We start from the raw sequence: 11,109 nt of genomic DNA, 5'->3' as shown, positions 1-11,109 counted from the left end.
ACATATCACACCTAAGCACACCACAGTACAACTGCTGGAGATGAAGGGCAAAAAGGTGTTAAATGTAGCTAACAGAAGAAGAAAAATGAGCTTCAAAGGAGCAACCAGACTGACAGCAAAAATATCCTTCAAAAATGTAGGTGAAACAAATACATTTTCAGACAAACAAAAATGAAAAAAATTCATCATCAGCAGACCAACACTAATGAAAATACCAAAAGATGTTCTTCAGCCAGAAAGAAAATGATTCCAGCTAGTAGCTCAGAGATGCAAAAAAGAGTGAAAAGAAAAATAGAAGATAAACATAAAGGGAAATATAAACGAATATTGAGGATTGAAACCATAATAGTGAAGTCTTACGGGGTTTTAAATATATAAAAATGAAAATACATGGCAAAACCACTCTGGAAAATAATTTGGTAGTTTCTTAAAAAGTTAAACATACACTTACACGTGACGCAACAATTCCAATGTCCACCAAACGGTGAAGGTATAAACAAATTGTGGAATTTTAACACAATAGAATATCACTCAACTGTACCTAGTAATGAACTAACTGATCGATTTTTCTGAACCAGCCATCTGTGAGTGGGCTCTGTCAGTCTTTGAGGGCTGGCTTGCTGACTATCAGATGAGCTTTGATGAGCTTTGACACAGCCAAGTCCAAACTGTCACGGAATAATTTTGCCCTGGGCTACAAGGCCGCAGACTTCCAGCTCCTCACTTCTGTGAACCATGGCCCTGAATTTGGAGGTTGTATCCAGCAGAAGGTTAAGGAGCAGATTGAAATGTCACCGAACCTCGCTTGGGTGGCTGGCAGTTAAGGATACCCGTTTCTGACATCACCGCTAAATACAAAGTGACTTATAGAACTTCTCTATCTGCTAAAGTAAGTCATGCCAGCCTGATTGGACAGGGCCATACCCGAACACTTTGCCCAGGAGTCAGACTGACCCTATCTGCTTTGATTGATGGAAGGAACTTCAATGCGGGAAATCACAAGGTTGGGTCGGGATTTGAACTAAGAAGCTTAACGTGGTTTTGAGTAATGCACCAGCTTTGTCCCTGGGAATTAAGAGAAATGAACCCACTATGTCTTGACCTTAGTCAAGGTCTTCTGTGAAATTTGAAAAGTGCAAACTTTTATTCTTCCAAAAATTGTAATCTTGCCCATACTGAAGTCTAGAGATCATAAGTCCATCCTAAGGGAGGTGCTTGAAGGCATTCCTGGAGGTTGTCACGTTTGTGCCACCTTTTAGTTCCGAAGTGTTATTTTGAGTGTGTTCCTCAGTGATGATGTAGTGTCATGTTATAAAGAAATGACATGATCCTCCAGTTTGTACATCACGTCCTGCCTGTCCCTCACTTCCTCATGACCTTTTATTATATTGGTCTCTGTGCTGTAGTGGAATCTTTGGTTTTGCATCAGAAGAAAATAAAATAAAACCATCACATTTGAAACAAAAAAAGAATGGTTTAACACCTGAAAAATTTTGTCATATTAACAGAATTAGGGGAAAATATCATATTACCTTATAGATAAGTGCCAAAAAAGAACTTGCCAAAATTCAATATATATTCATGATTAGAACTTTTAGCAAATGTAAATAAAACTGCTTGAATCTGATAAAATGCACCTATAAAAAAAACGTACACAAACATTATGATTAAATGTTAAAAACTTTCCCTCTGGAACTGAGAATGAGACAAGAATATCTGAGCCAACTAATAAGAAAGATAAAGAAAACAAGTGTAAGAATATGAACACAAGGACGAAAACTGCCCCTATTCACAGGCAATTTGGTGGTGTACATAGACTATCCAAAAAGATCTACAGCTAAATTATTAAATTTAATTAGTTAGCAAGGTTGCTGGATATACCAATATACAAAAATCAATTGTATCCTTCTATCCCAACAACAAGCAAAAAATTAAAATTTTTATTTATTTATTTTTATTTTTAATTATTGAGGTATAATTGACAAATAATGTTATAGTATTAGTTTCAGGTACAACATAATGCTTTGACATTTATATACATTGTGAAATGATCACTATGATAAGTCTAGTTACCATTTGTCATCACAGTTACAAAATTATCTTTTCTTGTGATGAAAATGATTTAAGATCTACTCTCTTAGCAACTTTCAAATACACAATACAGTATTATTTGCTATAGTCAGCATGCTGTACATGACATCCCTGTGGCTTATTTATTTTATAACTGGAAGTTTGTACCTTTTGGCTTCCTTCACCCATTTTGCCCACCCCTCACATCCCCTCTCTGGCAACCACCAATCTGATCTCTGTATCTATGAGCTTGGCTTTTTTATTTGTTTGTTTTGTTTTAGATTCCACATATAAGTGAAATCATGCAGTATTTCAAGGTCCATCCATGTTGTTGCAAATGGCAAGATTCCATTCTTTTTTTATGGCTGAGTAATATTCCTGTGTGTGTGTGTGTGTGTGTGTGTGTGTGTGTGTGTGTGTATCACATCTTCTTTGTCCATTCATTCATTGATGGGCACTTAGGTTGTTTCCATGTCTGTCTATTACAAATAATGTTGCAGTGAAAATGGGGGTGCAGATATCTTTTCAAATTTTTGTTTTTGTTTTCTTCAGATAAATACCCAAAGGTGGAATTGCTGGATTGTATGGTAGTTCTATTTTTAATTTTTTGAGGAACCACCATACTGTTTTCTGGAAAGCCATTTGCCAAGCAAATTGGAAAGAAAACATCAAGAGAAGTTTAGATAACATAATTGTCACAGTAATTCACCTTCTAAGAATCTATCCTTAGAAAACAATAATATCACAAACACACTTGGACAAAGGCTTATGTCCAAGGGTGTTGCAGCCTTGCTTACCATGGCAAAAGACTGAAATAACGTAAGTGTTCAAACTTAGGAGAACGATTATAGCAACACTGTCTCTCAATCAGATAAAATGTGCCTGCCAAAAGAAAATAATAAAATGGATAAATATATAACATAATTATAATAACTATAATTACTATCTATGTAAATATATTCATATTATATGTAATATACAATAAGAAATATTTTAATAAAATGGAGAATGATCATGAGATACCATAAAGTGAAAAAAGGAGATGCAAAATTGTAAATATGTACTGGAAAAACCCAAATGTCCATCAAGAAATGAATGGATAAATAAAATGTGAAACACACACACACACAATGGAATAGTAGTCAGCCTTTAAAAGAAATGAAATTCTGTTACATGCTACAACATGGATGAACATTGAAAATATTACGCTAAGTGAAACAAGTCAGGCACAGAGGGACTAATAGTGTATGATTCCGTTTATAGGGGGTACCTAGAATATGTAAATTCGTAGGGACAGAAAGTAGAGCAGCGGTTATCAGGGGCTGGAGGAGGAATGAATGGGGAGTACTGTTTAATGAATATAGAGTTTCAGTTTGGGATGATGAGAAGTTCTGAAATGGATGGTGGTGGTGGTTGTACAATCTTATGAATATATTTAATGCCACTGAATTGTATACTTTTTTTTTTGACAATGAAAAAAGCTTTAATTCTGTCTTGAAGAAGAAGAAATGTTACCAGTGAATCACACACAAAAATAATTCTTTAAGCAAACAGACCACACTAGTCCTGTGATTTTTTTGTTTTTTGGTTGTGTTGGGTCTTCTTTGCTTTCTCTAGTTGCGACGAGCAGAGGCCACTCTTCGTCGTGGTGCGCAGGCTTCTCTTGTTGCAGAGCACAGGCTCTAGGCACGCGGGCTTCAGTAGTTGTGGCACACAGGCTCAGTAGCTGTGGCTCGCGGGCTCTATAGCACAGGCTCAGTAGTTGTGGCGCATGGGTTTAGTTGCTCCGCGGCATGTGAGATCTTCCGGGACCAGGGATTGAACCCATGTCCCCTGCGTTGGCAGGCGGATTCTGAATTGTATACTTTAAAACCGTTAAAATGATAAACTTTATGTTAGGTGTATTTTACCACAATAAAAACATGCCCAGGAAAAAAATACACAAGTTTACAGAAAATGCATGCTTTGAAATATGGGATGATGTGCAACTGATATTAAGATGTAATCTCTGGATACCGATTGATTCATTTTTAAAATTGGGATTGATTCATACAGAAAAGATGTGGAATTAAACGCCTACTATGTGCCAGTTACTCTTCTAGGATCTGGGGGTAGAGCTTGGTAAACAAGACAGGTGGCCCCTTAGGGCAGGAGATAACAAATATTGAGATTATAAGAAATTCTTTCTTTTTTATCTCTTTCTATATTTTCTAAATCCTTCTCTTGAGTATGCTATTTTTATATTTGGGGAGAAAACATAAGTGAAAGAAGAGAAGCAGTTGAGATGGACTTTCTCCCTTGGTGTAAACTCATACCCCATCCGTAGAGAGAAGAACAGGCCTGATGATGGGTGAGGGGCTGAGGGGGGAATCAGAATTTACGGAACCAGAGACCTGTGGTTCCTGCTCAGTCTGCCATCCTGCTTTTCTCCCTGTTATGTTTTGGGTTTTCCAGCTTCCCGAAGCATCTGGACTACAGTTACTCTGTTAATCCTGCCCACTGCATCCCATTCCGATGGTTTACATCCGTATCCGAAAGGTTAAGAGCTTCGCTTTTCTAACGCCAGGATTTTATTTCTTTGAAAATAGTCCTGCCACAACTTTTGAATCATTGTGTTGGCCCTCTCTCTACTTACAAAAGGCCATGAACTGTCTTCTAGAGACTCACAAAGCCGATCTGCAAATATCAGGCAGAGGTCAGTAGACTCAGGGGTTCAACACGTCTCCACCGAGGAATCAGAGCAAAACTGAGATAATTTCAAGGCTTTGCAATGTAAGGAGTCCCCAGTGGCCTCATTTCTACATCCTGTCTCTGCCCCCAAATAAGTGACCCTAAGTTTGTTCTTTCTTGTCTGATACGGCTGGGATGAGGGGAGGAAGCTTGACCTGAATGAGTGGAATTATTTGACCTTCTTCACAAGAACCTCCCCCTCCCTCCCCTGCCAGCTCTTGCAATTCTTCTGTAACTTTTGGCCTAGGGATCTATTTTAGGCAGCCCTTTCCACACTCTACTAGAAACCTCTCCTGTTGTTGAACTAGATTTTGGAGGTGTATGAACATCTGGTTTTTAGACTGTGAGTCCCCTAAAAGCTGATATCATCATGTTTAATTCTAGCTATTCAGTGAATGTCTAATTTATAAGTCTATGATGCATGAATAAAACTGGCTTTCACGGCTTCATTTTCATCTTATTCTTAAGACAAATTTTATTCCCTGTATTTTCCCCACAAAAAACTAATGTTTTTCTCCTCTCCATTTCAATTCTTTTCATTTCTCTTTCCCCAAATCTCCAGTTACCAGTTCTTACCACTGAAAATTCCTTCTCTACTCTCTGTTCCTGCTTGTTCGTGATCTAGCAGCCTTGCCTAGGAAAGACGGTGTGGTTTGGTGGTTATAAAGCACAGGCTGCCTGAGTTCAAGTTCTGATTCCACCACTGGTTTGTAACTTCTGTGTGTCTCAGTGACTTCATCTATAAATTGGGGCTAATTGACAAACTATGTGATAGGGTTGTTGGGGGAGGGGTCAGGAATGCAAGGCACCTAGTGTGGAATCTGGCAACTGAAGAAGGATTCAATGACTGTTCGCTGGTAGTGATGTTGCCTGAATGGGTATAAGGAATACCATTATTTAGGTAGGCAGTCCTTCCTTCATGGACTTTGTCCAACTCTAGACTTGATCCTATGAGGAGAAAATGGATCATTGACCAGTGAGGGAAAATCCAGAAGAATGGGTTTTGGCCCCAGGGGAGAGGTGACTGAGAAGGGTGACAGCTGCCACTTGTCCAGCGCCTTCCAGCTCTGGGAGCACTTCTGTGTGCCTCAGACCCCTTGATGCTCCAGCATCCCCGCCATCGGCACAAGCTCTCTGAGATTCGGTGACCCTCCTCGTCAGCTGTATGGTTCCTCCCTTAAAAGGAAGAAGCCACAACCTAGAGATACAAACCGTTTGCCTGGGGCACACAACCAATGAGTGGCAAAGCTGAGCTGAAGTTCCCGGTCTTCAGAGGACCAACCTAGGACCTTTTGGAGACAGCAGAGCTGCTGGGTCTGTTCTTCATGTCCACTTGATCCACCACATTTCCACGTAATCGACCCTGCTCTGGGGGCCTTGCCTTCCTAATCAACCTGCAGTTACATCCTTCCATCCCCCGCAGCCCTGGAGTCAGTCCTGGACGCCACAGATGCAAACCATGAGTGTCTCCACCCCTCCTCACATACCTAGGGGGCTTGAGGATAAGCCACCAGCCCAGACTGGGTCCTGTGGCCTGGCCACAATTGCTGGGCTTAGGTGACTCTTGGAGGGACCTTGTGTGAGACCTGGCAGCTTCCAGAAGCATCCAGGGGGCTCACCTAGTCCCCAGCCCTCTCTCTCCCTGCGCCCATCTCTAGCTAAGCACTGCTTCCTTAAGTCTGGTCTGTTGCCCTAGCTAGTCTGTAGGCCATGGGGAGGCCAGCCTTATTCTGAATCCCGGTTCAACTGTCAGTGGACTTGGCACCCAGCCTGGCCCCGTCTCTGGGATTTGAACTGACCCATAGTGTCACTTCCTGCCATAAACAGATGTCTGGGAACTGTGCTTCATCCTCTCGGCTCCCGAGCACTAGAAGGCTGCCTGTGTCCCCCAGTCCCAGGCCTTGCCCACCTGCTTATAGACACTTTCTTTACCTACTGCTTCAGAAACGGGCCTCCCATCCCTCTGTTCCTCCTTCCTACCACCCATTTTGTCAAAGGACCCATGATATTTTGCATCCAAGTAACCTCAATTTCAACACAACCATAGGATTGCTAATACCTCTTTATGGAGTAGAATTAGACTATTCACTCCAACTGTGACATTGGGCAAATTATTTTACTGCTTCAAGACTTTACTTCCTTTTAGTTTTATAGTGGGCATTAAATTAGGTGACATCTTTCTGCTATAAAACTCTGTATTTAGAGCTGAAACATCTTTTCTGTTACCTGAGACCTCTAAGAGAGAAAACACGGTTATTGGTCTAATGACTTTAAGTAAGTCTGTCTGTCTTCCAGGGGGAGATTCTGCACATTTTCTCTGCCATAGACAAAGAACTCTAGTCTTTATTCCCAACTCATATCTCTCATGCTATTGTTTGAGAATGATCTTTTCTGTCTGTATAACCTCTATCATACTGGTCATTTTTTAAAATTTTCAAATCTACCTTTGACACTTCTATAAAATACCCTCAACTTGCTACATTAAGGTACTTGCATGAAAAGCATGATAATTTCCTTCAATCTGAAAGAGGTTTGGAGACCTCAAATAACCTTGGGAACGAAATAGCACCCTGATGCAAAACTGAAACATTGAAGTTCCTAGAGCTCAGCTATTTCAAAACTCTGTACTTTTGTCTCTTAATAAATGCTGTAATTCTTGGCTGAATGATTAATTTTCATAATTCTCATTTCTGTTTCTTAGACTTTTTTTTTTATTTCTATGTTTCTTGGTGGGGAAGAATTAGCTCCCACTATATCCCTATAGAAGCTTCATTAATTTAGTAACTCATTGATTCAACAAATAAACTTTTGCAATCTCCATTTACTCACATTCTTTTACCAAAAAGCACATGAGACCCATAGGCTTTTTGGGTCTTCACAACCCAAAACATCTGTTTGAAATGAAAAATTAAATCATTCCATGCTTATAGGCATGTTGATTGGTAGAAAAATTTGAATCATTATTTGGATTTTTAAAAATCCAACCCAATATTTTCCTCCATAGGGATTAACTCACCCCTCCTATTCCATGATCCTAGGAAAACAGTCAAATTAATTTCCCAGTCACCAGTGCATCTAGGTAGGGCCTTACAACTTGTTCTCATCAATGGAATGTAGAGGAAGTGATCCTGCCACTTAGGGACTAAGGAAGTTCTCTTCCCGCTTCCCCCATTCGCTGATGGATGATTCCAGGATGATCTTGGGTTGAAGACAGCAGAACTTCACTGAAGGAGCTGCTTCCCTGAATTACTATGTGGAAGGCCACCTGCCTAACACCTGATTGGACATTAGAGTTCTGGGATTGTCTGATATAGCAGTTTGTACACCTGGTGAACACATCCCTCTTATCCTTTAAGTCGAACAACTAGTGACTGCAGAGTCTTTGGAGTAAGTAGCCTTGCCTACTTGCCTTGGCCTGAGGCCAACAAGGCTGCTCTGCAGGTGATTTACAGCAAGCTGGCTACTTACTCTGCCTTCACGTCATATAATATAACCTACATCCCCTCTGCAGAATAATACAGGGCTTCAAAGCCATGAATACATGCTCTCCTTTCAATTCTCCTTGGCTGCTCGTCCATGGTGGCCAGTCCCACCAGTCAGAGTTCATCAGCTTGTCAAGATCTCTCCCAATTTTGGCATCTTATGAATATAGCAGATGGGCTCCCTGGCATGACTCGATCTCAGAAACCAAAACAAAGCACCTGTATCTAGCCTTTTTCACTTCTTCCGGTTCACTCAATAAACATAATCTGGTTTCTTTCAAAATAATACGGTTATCTGATTTCCTTCCTTAGTGGCTAGTTAAGCAATGAATCTGTCTTTCCACGAATTTACTGGGTCCTTGAGTTCATTTAAGGCTTTTCCTCTTACTCTTTCATCAGTCACAATCTCACTTCTTTAATATTGCCTGGGTTTTTCTGTTTAAATGTGCTTCCTGGTTTTTTCTGTGTGGTTTACAAACGTGAATGTCTTGGACCCTCTCTTCAGTATTTCCAGCTCAGTGCATCTTCACACCATTCTGTCTCTTTCACTGCCTGAAGATGTGTCTCACAGCATTTCCTCCTGGGTTTATCTCTTCTTTAGGAGAAAGAATTTAAAAGTAAGAGATGAATAATACAGAGATCTACCATTTCTCTGTCCCTATACTACAGTTGATATCAACTCTTTTTCTGTATCTCCCCTACTGGTTCAGGCTTCTTACAGGATAATCTAAACACCATCATTGATTGCTAAATCAAATCAAACAAGAGAATATCCAATTTGCTCCTTTTTCCTCTCACATTTCTCCTAATGTTTAAATTTCCCCATCAATCAATTAACAAATCACTTTGGTACACTTTGCCAAGAGCTTTGAGATGAGAACAGAAGAAACACAAACAAGTTCACAAGTAACTTGTGAGGCTGATTTATGCAAAACCATTCAAGAATAAGACAGTATATGATACTAGTTGTCTAGTTATATAAAAAGTGCATTCAGAATTGTAGACGGGAGAGACCAATGTGTGCTGGAGTAAAGGAAAACTTTAATAAAGATGGGATTGGGGATTAAGACATACAAACTACCAGTTATAAAATAAATAATCCACAGGGATGTAATGTACAGCACAGAGAATATAGTCAATATTTTATAATAACATTGTAATCTATAAAAATATCAAATCTAACGTAATATCTACTGTCTAATATAATATCTGCTATAATATCATAAGTCAACTATACTCAATTTTAAAAATAAATAAATAATAAAAAATAAAAATGATTAAAAAATAAAAATGGGATTTGGCCTTCAGGAACTGTTAGGCTAGAGCAATATGAAGGACAAGCATTTCCTACGTGGGGAATATCATGAACATAGGCACAGAGGCAGGAATAATAGTAACAGCCACAGTGGGTCCTGTTTATTATGCACCTATTATGTTCCTTGTACCATGCCAGGCCCTTTACATTCATTGTATCGAGTCCTCACAGCCATCCTGGGATTATGAGGTAGGTATTTCACAAATAAGAGAACTCAGATGTAGGGAAGCGGTAGATGTCAGATTCATGATCCAATGTCTGTGCTCCACCCATTACATAGGAAGGTGGGGCCGTTAAGAAAGGTGCCACTCTGGAGAGCAGAAGGCAGTAAACTAGACAGATTGGTGAGGCTAGATTATGGAGACACTGGATGCTGGATTTGACCTGAAAAGCAACAGGAGACTGTTGTAGATTTTTTAGCACATATGTAGCATGACAAGACAGAAGTTCAAGGCCATATTCATGTTAGCTGTAGACTCTGGGAAACATGGTTAAACTTGCTGAGATTCAGTAAATGTAAAATGTGTTTAACAGTAGTATCAATTCATAGAGTTGAAAGGCTTAAATGTGGTAATGTATTTAAAGCTTCTACTAAAGTACTTGACATACAGTAAGTGTTTAGTTATGATACTACTATGATACTACTACCACTGCTACCGAAGCAGTGTTTAAGGAAGATAATTTAGAGAAAAACAACAAACATTCTACTCCCTGGAGAGATGTAACGAGATGGCTTGGGCTTCTTGGGATAAGGAGAGACAGGTATGAATTTGCCAACATGGCAAAGATGAGTCCACAGGACTTGGTGACTGATGTAAGGGACAAAGGAACACAAAAGCCCAAAGACACAAATTTAGAAGAATTTGGGTGTGAAGTGTGATAACATGGCCAGAAATTAGGAAGTGAGAGGGGGAGTTAGTTTTGGGAGATAGCTGAGGAGGTAAGTTTTGGATGTTTTGAGCTTGAAATGATGATAATACATAAAGGAATATGTACTACAAGCTTTGACAAAAAGGTGGTCTGTGGAAATGCAGATTTGGAGATTATTATAAATGTATTTATTTGAAAAGTGAAAATGAACAAGAGTCCAGTATAAAGAGAGCAGACCAGAGGACTAGGATTGACACCTGGGGGTGCCCACAGTTGAGGAGCATGATGTGGGAAAGGAGTCACTGAAAGATGAAAGGAAGGGGCAGAGAGAGAGAGAGAGATAAGACACTAATGTAGGTCACGGAAGTCACAAATCAGGGAAGAGAGTTTCCAAAAGGAGAGAGCCCTACTGTGCCCAGGGCTCCTGTGGGGAGAAAAGACTGAGGGGATTAGGAAAAGACTTCTACCATGACAGCATGGAATCCAGATGGGGAGGAACCCAGTTAGCAGGCACTGCCCATTAATGTGAGACATAAATATACAGAGAGAACGAGGCTGTAGCTAGAGGTAGTAGCAAGACAAACAGAGGAGGTTATTTCTTGTTCCTGGAGAGGCCAACACCACCAATAATCCTCAGAATGA

General features: G+C 39.9%; 1 pseudogene; it reads left to right on the top strand.

Moving 5' to 3' along the window:
• The first annotated feature begins 556 nt into the window (after positions 1 to 556).
• On the top strand, positions 557 to 1,045 carry LOC113628944 (voltage-dependent anion-selective channel protein 3 pseudogene; annotated as a pseudogene).
• The last annotated feature ends 10,064 nt before the right edge of the window (positions 1,046 to 11,109 follow it).

The sequence above is a fragment of the Aethalodelphis obliquidens genome, unplaced genomic scaffold (assembly GCF_003676395.1).
Source record: "Aethalodelphis obliquidens isolate GAN/ISIS:26980383/991018 unplaced genomic scaffold, ASM367639v1 scaffold25, whole genome shotgun sequence".
Taxonomy (NCBI): Eukaryota; Metazoa; Chordata; class Mammalia; order Artiodactyla; family Delphinidae; genus Aethalodelphis; species Aethalodelphis obliquidens.
This window is presented reverse-complemented; position numbering and strand designations above follow the sequence as displayed.